Raw genomic sequence first — 13,433 nt, forward strand, 5'->3', positions numbered from 1 at the left:
CAAAGTTGATGCATAAGCAATGAATGAATGACAGGATAGATAAATAAATAGACACGCATACTACATGCTTGGGTTTACATGCCCATAAGAAACATGAGAATAAAGACAGCTCCGATGATGATTAAAGAGAAAAACAGTCATCTCGTGAGCTAACTGAACTACTAAACCCGCCTGCAAGAAACAGGCAGCTAGGGACCGACTGCAGTGAAGGTACATATTAGCTTATAAAGTTATTAATAAACTATTTTATCTTCATTTGATAAAAGCAGCTAGCCTAGCAAAGCAAATCACGCTCGTCAACAGATGCAATAAGGAAACAACTGTTTAATTGTAAACGTCGTTACGCCGTACAGACTAGCCAATCAACAAGTAGTTAGGAAGGATTGTGGGCCGCAGTGACCTAAGCGCGTGTGTTGCGCACAGTTACTGCTGTAGTTTGATCTACGGAAAATGGGGCAGGGTTAAGGAGGTAGGAAGCAAATTAGAACGTGAAGTGATTTAGCTGGAATGCAGAACGCTGTTTGTATGACAATAGCCCGATTTTTCTCCCATATGGTTGTAGATTTTGAAGCACTGATGCAGTTACTATGAAGTTTGTTACTGGGTAAAAACAGCAGCGATTAATTGGGCCTTTGGTCTTCTGCTTTTAGTTTGCGTGGTCCTTTGGATATTCATTGATTGGGTAAATTGGAAGAAAATGTGATAGTTCAGAATTCTTTGAAGTTTTAAGGTGAGCATGCAGTTTTGCACTGGTTGTGGTCTCTAGTCGCATTTGTATAGAGGTGCTCGTTGGATGTTCTTTGCAACCATACCATACCGTAACTTCTCAGTTTAAGGAAATTTTCGCTAAGATTTGGGATTATGTTGGAGTCCCCGATTGAAGTGTGGGGCGATAGTCTTCTAGTTTGATAGCGGCGTATATCCTTTTACCACAAATGCCTATCAGTCTAACTCCCAAATGGTAACATGTGACTAGGTTTCAAAACATTGCCATGTTGATATGGATTGTTGGTACTGTTCGCTTTTGCTTGGAAGCTTCTGCATTTGAGGGTGGTGAAAGGCGGTCCTATAGCAGCTGTGTACTCCTCATGTGAGAACTTTTTAGTAAAAAGGGTTCGCGTCTTCCGTTGACACTAAGGGACACTCATGCATTTATGATTTTGAAGTACTTGGCCCTTAAATGGAGAGTGTCAAAGTTGCAGCTTTCAGAACACTTTTGATTTTTTTCACAGTAATGCGTAGCATCATTTATATGCATTTGACTTATTATACTTTGTCTGGATGTTTATCTATCTTGTTTGTAGCAATTCACATTTTCAGCTTTTAGAGCGTCCCGCTCTGTTTTGACAGGTAGTGCCGCCCACAGAGTGATGTCACTATTCTTTCCCTGTCTTCGGTTCATTAAATAAGACCCTGCTTCATATCTCTTAACATCCAGGTTAGCGAATCGGGGACACCTAATCAACATAATATAAGCATATGCAAATTACCACATTAATGGACACGCCCACACATGTTCAGCTACATAGACAGGACATTATTTTCCATATGTTATAAAGGAGTTCTATATATACACAGCCTCATTATGGGGTTATTCATATTTTCAGAGAGCTGTATGAAATTCAAATGGAAAAGAAATGCAAATAAAAGTAATACACTCACACTCAAATATTTTTTCAGAACACAGAGAATATGGAAGCAATACACCCAATAAGACAGATCTCCCAACATGTTAGCACAAAGCATAAAATAAAGTGGACAAAGGCACAAACTTTGAGAGATTTTCAATATTGCTCCTATAAACTTGCTATAATAACAGGATATGTGTAAGAATATATTTTTTGAAAGATTCCACAGTCTGAAACTGAAATGTCTGTTAATGTCTTCAGTCTGTGATTTACCAGGGAACAACACATTTTCTGAGAGCAATCCAAACATATGAGGCAAAAGTCATGGATTATACCTCAAAACCTGTTAGCACAAGAACTGTGCACAAAGATAAAATAATGAAGGGGGAGGCCCCTTGGGTTATGATGTTTGCAGATGACATTGTGATCTGTAGTGAGAGTAGGAATCAGGTTGAGGAGACTCTAGAGAGCAGAGGAATGAAGGTCAGCAGGGCTAAGACAGAATATATGTGTGTAAATGAGATGGAGGGTAGAGGAATGGTGAGGATGCAGGGAAAAGAGTTTGTAAAGGTGGACGAGTTTAAGTATTTGGGATCAACAGTTCAGAGTAATGGTGAATGTGGAAGAGAGGTGAAGAAGAGAGTACAGGCAGGGTGGAATGAGTGGGGAAGAGTGTCAGGAGTGATTTGTGATAGATGGATACCAGTAAGAGTGAAAGGGAAGGTCTACAAGACAGTAGTGAGACCAGCTATGTTATATGGGTTGGAGACAGTGGCATTGACAAAAAGGCAGGAATCAGAGCTGGATGTGGCAGAGTTAAAGATGTTAAGATTTGCACTCTGTGTGATTAGGATGGATAGGATTAGGAATCAGTATATTAGAGGGTCAGCTCATGTTGGACAGTTTGGAGACAAAGCAAGAGAGACGAGATTGTGTTGGTTTGGACATGTGCTGAGGACGGATGATGGGTATATTGGGAAAAAGATGCTAAGGATGGAGCTGCCAGGTAAGAGGAAAAGAGGAAGGCGTAAGATAAGGTTTATGGGCGTGGTGAGAGAGGACATGCATGCGGTTGGTGTGACAGAGCAAGATGCAGAGGATAGGAAGAAATGGAAAGAGATGAATCTGCTGTGGTGACCCCTAACAGGAAAAGCCGAAAGATGATGGTGATGACAAAAGCCCAACCCTCAAGGGCAGATTTTAAATATTGCTCCTATAAACTTAGAAAAATACTTGAACAGCATACATGTTAGAATATATTTTCTGAAAAATACCAAAGCCTGAAACTCAAATGTCTGTCATTATTTAGTAATTTCAGTCAGAGATTTGCTAGAAGATAGCACATTTTATGAAGAACAAACCAAAAATATGAGGCAAATACTTCTCAACCTGTTAGCATAAGAAATTTGGTAAAGCATTAAATAATGGGGCGGGGGGTCCAAACATTTGGGACATATTTTAAATATTTATAATAACAGGATATGTATTGACATACATTTCATAAAGAAATTCAAGGTCTAAAACTCAAATGTCTGTCATGACTGGTTAACTTCACTCAGTGGTTTGCCAACTGAGTGAACCAACTTTGGCCAACATTGAGGGCCAACTGTGCAAAAGTTTGGTTTGATTTTAAATATTGCCTAGAAACTTAGAAAAACACTAGAATAGCAGGATGTGTGTTAAAGACCTGCATCTCTTACATAAAATACATTTAACTCAAGGGTTAGCCATTTGTCAGAAAACATTAACTTACCAGTAACAAAAAGGTTAGCACAGAAGAACGAATTAAAATAAAAATCCAAAACTCGAGTCCTGAAGAATGGCGGCAAAACTCAAACCTAATGTGCACATATACTCCAGTAACTCGGCGTGATACAGCTCACTTCCAAAAGGAGAAAAATGGTCCACATTCCCTTGAGTAGGCAATTCAGCAATAATGAAACCTGTGTCCCAAGTTCTTCATTCTTCTTCTTCTTTATACCTGGTAGCTACAAGCTTTGCAAAGTCCTCACCACGACGTTGAGATGATAAGTTCATTCACCGAATAACTGTTCTTCAAAACTAAGGATCATCTATTTGTAATGATTATATGAGGACTAGCAGACCTAATTGAAGGCCAGAACACATCAGGTTCGTGTTTCCGCATGTAAGCAACAGGAAGTTCTGAAAGAAATGGCGAAACTGGCAAGCAGCATGCAAATGAGATGCAGTAAAGTGATCCTCTAATTGGCTAAGACACCTATAGCCAGAACAGAAGTTGCTTTATTGCAAATCTCAGGGGAACAAGCACCCAAATTGGGCAATCGGGGGATTAAGCTTATTTAAGCTTAAAAACGGATGGTCCTGCGGAATTTGGGATGATTGGGAGCTCTGCCCTGCTTCACCTTTCCAAACTTGTTTTTCTTCCCAGTAGAAACCAGAAACAATGTTGCCTTGGTTCCCTCGGGCACTGATCTCTGTCCATGAAGCTGTTAGCTTTACAAAAATAACCTTAAATGCCTAAATCTTCTTCTTTCTGCTTTTCTCGGTTAGGGGTCACCACAGCGGATCACCTGTCCGCTCATGCTTGGAAGTGGAGTTTTATGGTGTTGAGTTGCTGGCCCGGCGTCCAACCTTCCACAGAAGGCACACACACATGCACGCACCCACATCTAGGGGCAATTTAGAGTGTCCAATCCACCTACAGCAAGTCTGTGAGGTGTGGGAGGAAACCGGAGCACCCAGAGGAAATCCACACGACCACAGGGAGGACATGCAGACTCTGCACAGAAGGCATACCAGCCAAGGATCGAACCGGAGAACTAAATGCTGTGAGGCAGCAACACTAACTGCTGCACCACCGCGCCTGCCCTATATGCCTAAATGCGTCAATATAAAAAACAGTAGTGCAGGTCCCAAGTAGGTTCACATGTAAAGCTAAAAATGTAGTGTATTTATTAATGTGTTTTGAATGTAGATCTTACTATGTTGGGAGAACTAAGAGAGAATTATGCAGAAGAATTTATGAACACAACTATGCAATTACACATTCAGATACAAAAAATGCCATAAGTAAACGTGGAGAAAAAATGTAAAATAAATTTCAAATGCATAGTTCTTGACTGTTTAATGTCTAATGTACATATTGCCATGTTGAAGATGAATTACGTTGGTTGGAGTATTGTTGGCAAGTAAAATTAAATGCTTGTTTTCCTCCGTGATTAAATAGTAGGGAAGAGTTTATAATGTATTTAAACAGGAAGGGGCTGAAGCATTTATATGATTTTATATGATTTAGTTTATATGCTTCATATATGAATCTTATATGCATTTTTATATGTTTCATGAATGATTATTTACGATAGTTGATATATATTGTGAAGCTTCTATTTATATTATGAAGTATTGTTAAATTTTGGTTATATAATGTAATACTGCATTTTTAAACGATAATAGGCAATTGATTTTTCAAGTAGGTAATTGCCTGTTAATTATATAAATTGTCTGTTTTTAAGACAAAGCCTTAATCTGAAGAAGTCTCTGGTTAAGGAGATGAAAGTGCTTACTACTGGCTGTGAATTTACTACTGGCTTTGAATTTGGAATAAAGTGTTTTCTTCATCCTGACACAGCTTTATTTTTTTTTTGGGGGTTAAGTCATTAAGGGTTGAAATAAAAAATAATGACAAGCGTTTGAGTCTCAGACTTCATACCCTTCAGAAAATTCATGCTAATGCAAAATGAGTTATTTTAGCAACTTTCTAAATCTGTAAAAGCAATATTAAAAAAAAAATGTGTCCCTATTTTTGGACCCCCCCATTGTTTATGACTTTGTCCAAATTTTTTGTTCTAAGAGGTTGAGCAGTATGACTGTCACTACAGTTTGCTGTTATAATTTAGTATTTGCAAGACAAATATATATTACATGGGTTCTTAGGTGATTACTATGCTAACAACCCCAGGGGTGACCTTTTTATGCCTAGCTTTCAAAATCTATCTGGCAAGTTCTGTTACCCTATAGTTATTTAAAGGGGGTCTATATTAGTTTGTCGAACTGTATCTTCATAGAAACGCTGTTGATCAAACATAATACAGGGAATGTTTACTTAATCAAACGTTCACCTCAACAATTTTTTTACACAGGGAAACTAACTAGATGGCCATCATCAGGAATTTGCCCTTTTCCTCACTGTAGTGCAATCTCAGAGTTGGTATATTTAGCTTGGGGGGTGTGGGTGGGTTTTAAATAATGCAGTTTGTATGACTGCCACTATGTTGGTCCACTAGTTAGTTTTCCTGTTTAAAAACTTTATTGAGCTGAATGTTTAATTAAGTTGGCTTTCGCTGTATTATGTTCTATCAACAGTGATTCAATGAGGATACAGTTTGATGAACTAATATAGACCCTTTTAAGGGTATATATAAGCTTGGGCATGAGTTATACAGCATATACAGGCTGCCTCTGTCTATTAGAGACATAAGTGCTAGATCAGGCGTAAATTTCTGATTCCCCATGCACTGGTCCACATCACACTTGATTGGGTAAGGGAAGAGCTCTGCTTCATATGGATGGAAAGCATATTCCAGAGAAGTAACTAATAAGATTGTGCAAGAACAAACAACTGATAAAGTATAATCAGATCCTGCAGATAGACTAGTGGTGGACCGTAGCTGGGATAGCTACTAAAGTTCAAAAAAATGACACTGATATATGAAACTTGAATTATGTCACTGAAAAAACAGAACGAAAAAAAGATGAAAAACACTCCTTTTAAATCCACAGAAACCTCACTGCTTCGCCGAATTGGCAAGATGTTGAACTAAAGTGTAACAAAAAGGGTAACAAAAAGAGACTGTTACACACTGATGTTTAGCAGTTCAAAAGTTGAGTAGGACTAAGTCTGTTTATATCCCAGGCATATACATTCCTATAACTCTTCCAAATGATGCAAAGTAACTTGAACACAACTCACAACAGTCTGTGTGGTGAGACCACAACAACCATAAAAAAGTACCTTTGAATGTTTGTAAGAGCTGATGAAATGTTGTAGAGCAAATGCCTAGTTGCTCAGGAAGTCCTGACTGTCCGTTTAGCTTGTGGTAGAGAAAACCCAATCCAATACTTTGTGGTTAGAAAAACACAAGCTTCCTTGGCAAACCCAATAGTACCAGACTTGCAGGAAGCAAATGAGGCCTAGCACAATTGCTATATAAACAAACTCAGAAGTTCCAAACTCAGAAGTTCCAAACTCATAGGAAGCAAAAAAGGCGCTGTTGACTGAAAATAAATCCTTTATTACAACGATAGCATTCCTTAAGCACTAGTTGGCTTCATCTGCACCATCGACTTCATCAGAACTAGTGCAAAACATTTAATTAACTCATTTAAAAACAGTTTTTGGCGCCAAAACTTTGTTACTCAATTTAAAGAAACAGTACTCCATTTGTAACATAACTAATATTGGACCTATATAAAAAACATATAAATCTTAGTGATTTATGTATATACATACAAGTAAATACAAATGTATATATAATTATAAATATTGATTTTAAAAGTCACTAAAATAATTATTAAGTATGATATTGTGATTGAAATACTAAAACATAAATTAATTTCACTATGTGTACTTACATTTTATCAAATATTGCAGCCATAAAAATGTTACATATCAAAATTAAAATGGTTTTATACTTATAAAATCGTTAATACCTGGATTCCTGGTGGAATCAGTTAAAATCTGCCACTTGCTTTCTTTACAGGCCAGTCTTGTTTTCCAATCCCCTCCAAAAGGAATTTCCTTCACCTCATCTATTATCATAAAGGAGAATGTGTGTCCCACAAGACTGGCCTGTAAAGAAAGCAAGTGGCAGATTTTAACTGATTCCACCAGGAATCCAGGTATTAACGATTTTATAAGTATAAAACCATTTTTAATTCTTGATATATAACATTTTTATGGCTGCAATATTTGATGAAATGTAAGTACACATAGTGAAATTAATTTATGTTTTAGTATTTCAATCACAATATCATACGAATAATTATTTTTAGTGACTTTTTAAAATCAATATTTATATTTATAATTATATATACATTTGTATTTACTTTTGGTATGTATATACATAAATCACTAAGATTTATATGTTTTTTATATAGGTCCAATATTAGTTATGTTACAAATGGAGTACTGTTTCTTTAAATTGAGTAACAAAGTTTTGGCGCCAAAAACTGTTTTTAAATGAGTTAATTAAATGTTTTGCACTAGTTCTGATGAAGTCTGCGATGGTGCAGATGAAAGCGCTCAACTAGTGCTTAAGGAATGCTATCGTTGTAATAAAGGATTTATTTTCAGTCAACAGCGCTTTTTGCTTCCTATGAGTTTGGAACTTCTGAGTTTGGAACTTCTGAGTTTGTTTATATAGCAATTGTGCTAGGCCTCATTTGCTTCCTGCAAGTCTGGAACTATTGGGTTTGCCAAGGGAAGCTTCTTGTGTTTTTCTAACCACAAAGTATTGGATTGGGTTTTCTCTACCACAAGCTAAACGGACAGTCAGGACTTCCTGAGCAACTAGGCATTTGCTCTACAACATTTCATCAGCTCTTACAAACATTCAAAGGTACTTTTTTATGGTTGTTGTGGTCTCACCACACAGACTGTTGTGAGTTGTGTTCAAGTTACTTTGCATCATTTGGAAGAGTTATAGGAATGTATATGCCTGGGATATAAACAGACTTAAACATCAGTGTGTAACAGTCTCTTTTTGTTACCCTTTTTGTTACACTTTAGTTCAACATCTTGCCAATTCGGCGAAGCAGTGAGGTTTCTGTGGATTTAAAAGGAGTGTTTTTTCATCTTTTTTTCGTTCTGTTTTTTCAGTGACATAATTCAAGTTTCATATATCAGTGTCATTTTTTTGAACTTTAGTAGCTATCCCAGCTACGGTCCACCACTAGTCTATCTGCAGGATCTGATTATACTTTATCAGTTGTTTGTTCTTGCACAATCTTATTAGTTGCCTCACAGTGATGGCGGAAGCAGTGGTTGGGGCGTCGGCTGTATTGGATGGTGAAGAAATTCTACTTTTAAGGGCTGAAGTAGCCAGATTACACCAAGATGTCAGCAAGCTCACGGAATTAGTCACTTCGATTGTTAAATCTACACATATTAACGGAAACCATGAACGAACATCTTCCCACAAGGATATACCCAGGATTCAGGATAACAGCGAGAATGACTTGATATTGACAGTGGATACCAATGTTGAAATACCCAATGGACAGGGGTGTTTAAATCAAACAAGGTCATCGCACAGAACGGGCAATATAGACATGAACCCAAGGGGCGTTGATGACCTTTCGATACCTGAAAAGGACTTTACCTTCGATTTCAGCTTTTTTCACAGTAGAGCTGAAATGGACTATAGAGGGGCCAAGCCGAAACATGCACCCCCCAAAAAAACCTATTCTGCTATGGCATGTATACCAAATACTAAAACTCAATGTACTATACCTAGTAATTCTAACTTGTTACACAATGAAAATACTGTGAGAAACAAGAGAGTTACACAAGGAAAACATGTTGATAATAATTATTCCACGTTTAATAAGTTTCTCAAAAATGATTATGCTTTTGATTCATCATACTCTAATGAAATGTTTCAACATCATGATAATGTTATTAACAAAAAATATGGGGATGATGATCAAAATGAATCCATCAAAAGTAGTATATACAAAATGGGAAACATTTTAATACAAATACAGAATATTAAAGTTGATAAAGCTTATTTGAAGCAATGCATTAATTCGAAGGTAGTTCCCAAAGGGATTAGGTTTTTCAAACTACCTATGGGCATAGAATACAATGAGAGTACAATTTCAGCTTTTAACAGTTTGTTTGATGATTTTGGCATTTGTTATATGAATTTGTTATTGAAGTGTTACGAGGATAAGTTGAATGTACTCATTGATGAAGTAGAGCATGTTAATGAATTTATTTTGCGTAACCCTGCTTTTGAACAGTGATATGATTTATACCACAAACAATTCCAAATGGCAGAAACCACAGCGGAAAATATTTTCCGAAGGAAAAACAAAAAATTAGAGCGTGATATGGAGCTATATAGAACTTGTAAGGTATATGTTTGGCCACAAGATAGGAAAGAAAGATTAGATGAAGGATATACACATGTAAGAGGTAGAAGACAGGTGGACAGACAGGAAAATTTTCAGGGAGGAAGACACCATCAAAATTATGGAAAAACATATTACCAGAGCAGCAGAAAATACAAGTAAAATCCAGAGTTTGTCAGTCTAGAACGACAGTTGGAGGTTTTACCGTCTCTCCCCCCGCCATTTTAGTTCCATCTAGAGAGATTGACGTGGATCCATCTCCCTTCAACACCAACAATGAAAATTCAAATAATGGACATAATGAAACTGTGAAAATAGACATACAGGCAGTAGATACATTAGAATTAGAAAAAGAAAAACCTAGTATCACGCACTATAAAGGCTTCAACGTATACAACTACACAGATGTCCCTATTCATGAAGAATTATGTTCCCTTTTATGCAAAGGAACCAAATTCATCCCTACACAGAAATTCAATCTTGTAGATCATATTAAAGAAATTAAATTATATAGTCGTAGACTTAACCTGGCTCTACTATTTGAAAAAGGAAAGGATGATGAGGCCACATACATACCCACTGAATTGAAAAGAAAAAGTACATTTATACCTCAGTACAATTCACAAGTGAATGTATTTGAACAAATGATATGTAAAGAACTGTATCTACTCAACCATGAAATCACAAGAGAATATCGGAAAAAACAGGAATTAACAAAAGATAACATCTCCAGAGAAGAAAGAGCGGTACTGAATGAATATATGTATAAAAAAGATGTAAGAATAATGAAACCCGACAAGGGTGGAGGGGCAGTTATTTATCCCCAAAGAGATTATATCACTGAGATATACCATATTTTACACCATTCTGGGAATTACCAACAGGTTTCAATCAATCAAATTAACCAAGGTTTTAGAAGAATTGATATAGCTTTGGAAGAATACTTAATTGATAACCGCATCACAGAAGAAGTATATAGGTTTCTAAAAGTGGATCATCCAGTGATGGCTTGCATAATAGGAATACCGAAAATTCATAAGTCTCTGACCAAACCACCCTTCAGACCCATCATCTCAGGTTCAAAGTCAAAACATATAACATAGGAGTAACGATCGATAGATGGATCTAAACATATTTATACACATGTACCATTCATCATCAAAGACTCATGGGATTTCTTGAGTAAACTCAGTCCTGACAAATGGACAGAACAATGTACATTCATCACCATTGATGTATGTGACTTATTTTCATGTATCCCTAAGGACGAGGGACTAGAGAGATTTGCCAGGAGTCTTAGAAAGTTTTCTACATTGACCTGGGATAAAATAAATCTAATCATGGATATGATGGGCCTAGTGTTGGATCACAATTATCTTACTTTCGAGGGTGAATTTTTCAGACAAAGCAAGGGAGTTGCTATGGGCGCATCTTGTGCCCCCATATTTGCAAACTTGGTTATGTCTGATTGGGAGAATGAATTCATTACCAACTGTGCATTCTCCAGTTACATCACCTTCTATGTAAGATTTTTGGACGATATATTCATTCTGTGGAAGGGACCCAACGAGATAATACCACAATTTATTGAATACATCAACGAAACTACCAATTTTTTGAAATTTACCTATGAAACAAATAACTCAGGTATTTCATATTTGGATGTATTCATAGGTTCCAATGAGGAAGGATTTACATCTAAGATACATAGAAAAAGCACTTTCTCTAATGATTATCTATTTTTTGGAAGTGAACTTCCACCACACATTTTTAAAAATATTATGAAGGGACAGTGCATTAGATGTGCTAGAATGTCATCAACTAGAGAATTCATGGAAGGAGAAATGGTTCTGTTAGCAGATTTATTTGAAAGGAGAGGATATCCCAGCAACATGATTAGTGACACCATTGAATTTGTCAAATCCCAATGGGGAATAAAATACAAACCACTGCTAGGTCTTGATAAAGAGATTAATGCTAACTTGCAGAAAGCAAATATGGGTAGAGTGTGTGTTCTGACCTATACCCCTCACAGTACCAAGATTAAGGATATTATAAAGAAATATTGGGACATTATTACAGTATCAGATGTCAACAAAAATATACTGGGTGAGGAACCCAAGATAGTATACAAAACTGGTCCCAACATAAAAAGATTACTGGAACATTCCAAGTTAGGGAAAGGCAGAAACAACAATAAAGACAAGGTTTTCACCAGAAAGTGCGGAAGATGCAAACAATGTACACATATAAACACCAACAGTGATATTGTTTTGAATGACATTAATCACAGTAAAATTAGGAGCATAGGTGGAAATTGCAGCACCAAGCACATAGTATATTTAGCTCTGTGCAAAAAATGTCCAGCCTATTATATAGGCAAAACAGAAAGAGAGTTAAAGAAACGATTTATGAGCATTATTATAAAATTAGGAAAATGGATAGTAAAAATGCCCTATACAGACACATCAAGGAATATGGTGAGGGACACACATTCTCCTTTATGATAATAGATGAGGTGAAGGAAATTCCTTTTGGAGGGGATTGGAAAACAAGACTGGCCTGTAAAGAAAGCAAGTGGCAGATTTTAACTGATTCCACCAGGAATCCAGGTATTAACGATTTTATAAGTATAAAACCATTTTTAATTCTTGATATATAACATTTTTATGGCTGCAATATTTGATGAAATGTAAGTACACATAGTGAAATTAATTTATGTTTTAGTATTTCAATCACAATATCATACGAATAATTATTTTTAGTGACTTTTTAAAATCAATATTTATAATTATATATACATTTGTATTTACTTTTGGTATGTATATACATAAATCACTAAGATTTATATGTTTTTTATATAGGTCCAATATTAGTTATGTTACAAATGGAGTACTGTTTCTTTAAATTGAGTAACAAAGTTTTGGCGCCAAAAACTGTTTTTAAATGAGTTAATTAAATGTTTTGCACTAGTTCTGATGAAGTCTGCGATGGTGCAGATGAAAGCGCTCAACTAGTGCTTAAGGAATGCTATCGTTGTAATAAGGATTTATTTTCAGTCAACAGCGCCTTTTTTGCTTCCTATGAGTTTGGAACTTCTGAGTTTGGAACTTCTGAGTTTGTTTATATAGCAATTGTGCTAGGCCTCATTTGCTTCCTGCAAGTCTGGAACTATTGGGTTTGCCAAGGGAAGCTTCTTGTGTTTTTCTAACCACAAAGTATTGGATTGGGTTTTCTCTACCACAAGCTAAACGGACAGTCAGGACTTCCTGAGCAACTAGGCATTTGCTCTACAACATTTCATCAGCTCTTACAAACATTCAAAGGTACTTTTTTATGGTTGTTGTGGTCTCACCACACAGACTGTTGTGAGTTGTGTTCAAGTTACTTTGCATCATTTGGAAGAGTTATAGGAATGTATATGCCTGGGATATAAACAGACTTAGTCCTACTCAACTTTTGAACTGCTAAACATCAGTGTGTAACAGTCTCTTTTTGTTACCCTTTTTGTTACACTTTAGTTCAACATCTTGCCAATTCGGCGAAGCAGTGAGGTTTCTGTGGATTTAAAAGGAGTGTTTTTTCATCTTTTTTTCGTTCTGTTTTTTCAGTGACATAATTCAAGTTTCATATATCAGTGTCATTTTTTTGAACTTTAGTAGCTATCCCAGCTACGGTCCACCACTAGTC

The 13,433-nt window shown here is 36.4% G+C and overlaps 1 protein-coding gene across 2 annotated transcripts in view; it reads left to right on the forward strand.

The window, feature by feature from the left end:
- The first annotated feature begins 371 nt into the window (after positions 1 to 371).
- Positions 372 to 13,433, forward strand: part of MLST8 (MTOR associated protein, LST8 homolog) — a 597,189-nt gene continuing 584,127 nt past the window's right edge. Inside the window, exon 1 of one of the 2 annotated variants that reach the window (XM_044089213.1) lies at positions 372 to 469. The gene's annotated coding sequence lies outside the window, so the exon portion shown is untranslated. Of the gene's footprint in view, positions 470 to 492; positions 731 to 13,433 lie in introns of those variants that run through there. The other variant, XM_044089214.1, reaches the window with a different exon arrangement.

Source organism: Protopterus annectens, chromosome 12.part0 (assembly GCF_019279795.1).
Source record: "Protopterus annectens isolate FY-2018-M chromosome 12.part0, PAN1.0, whole genome shotgun sequence".
Lineage (NCBI taxonomy): Eukaryota > Metazoa > Chordata > Ceratodontiformes > Protopteridae > Protopterus > Protopterus annectens.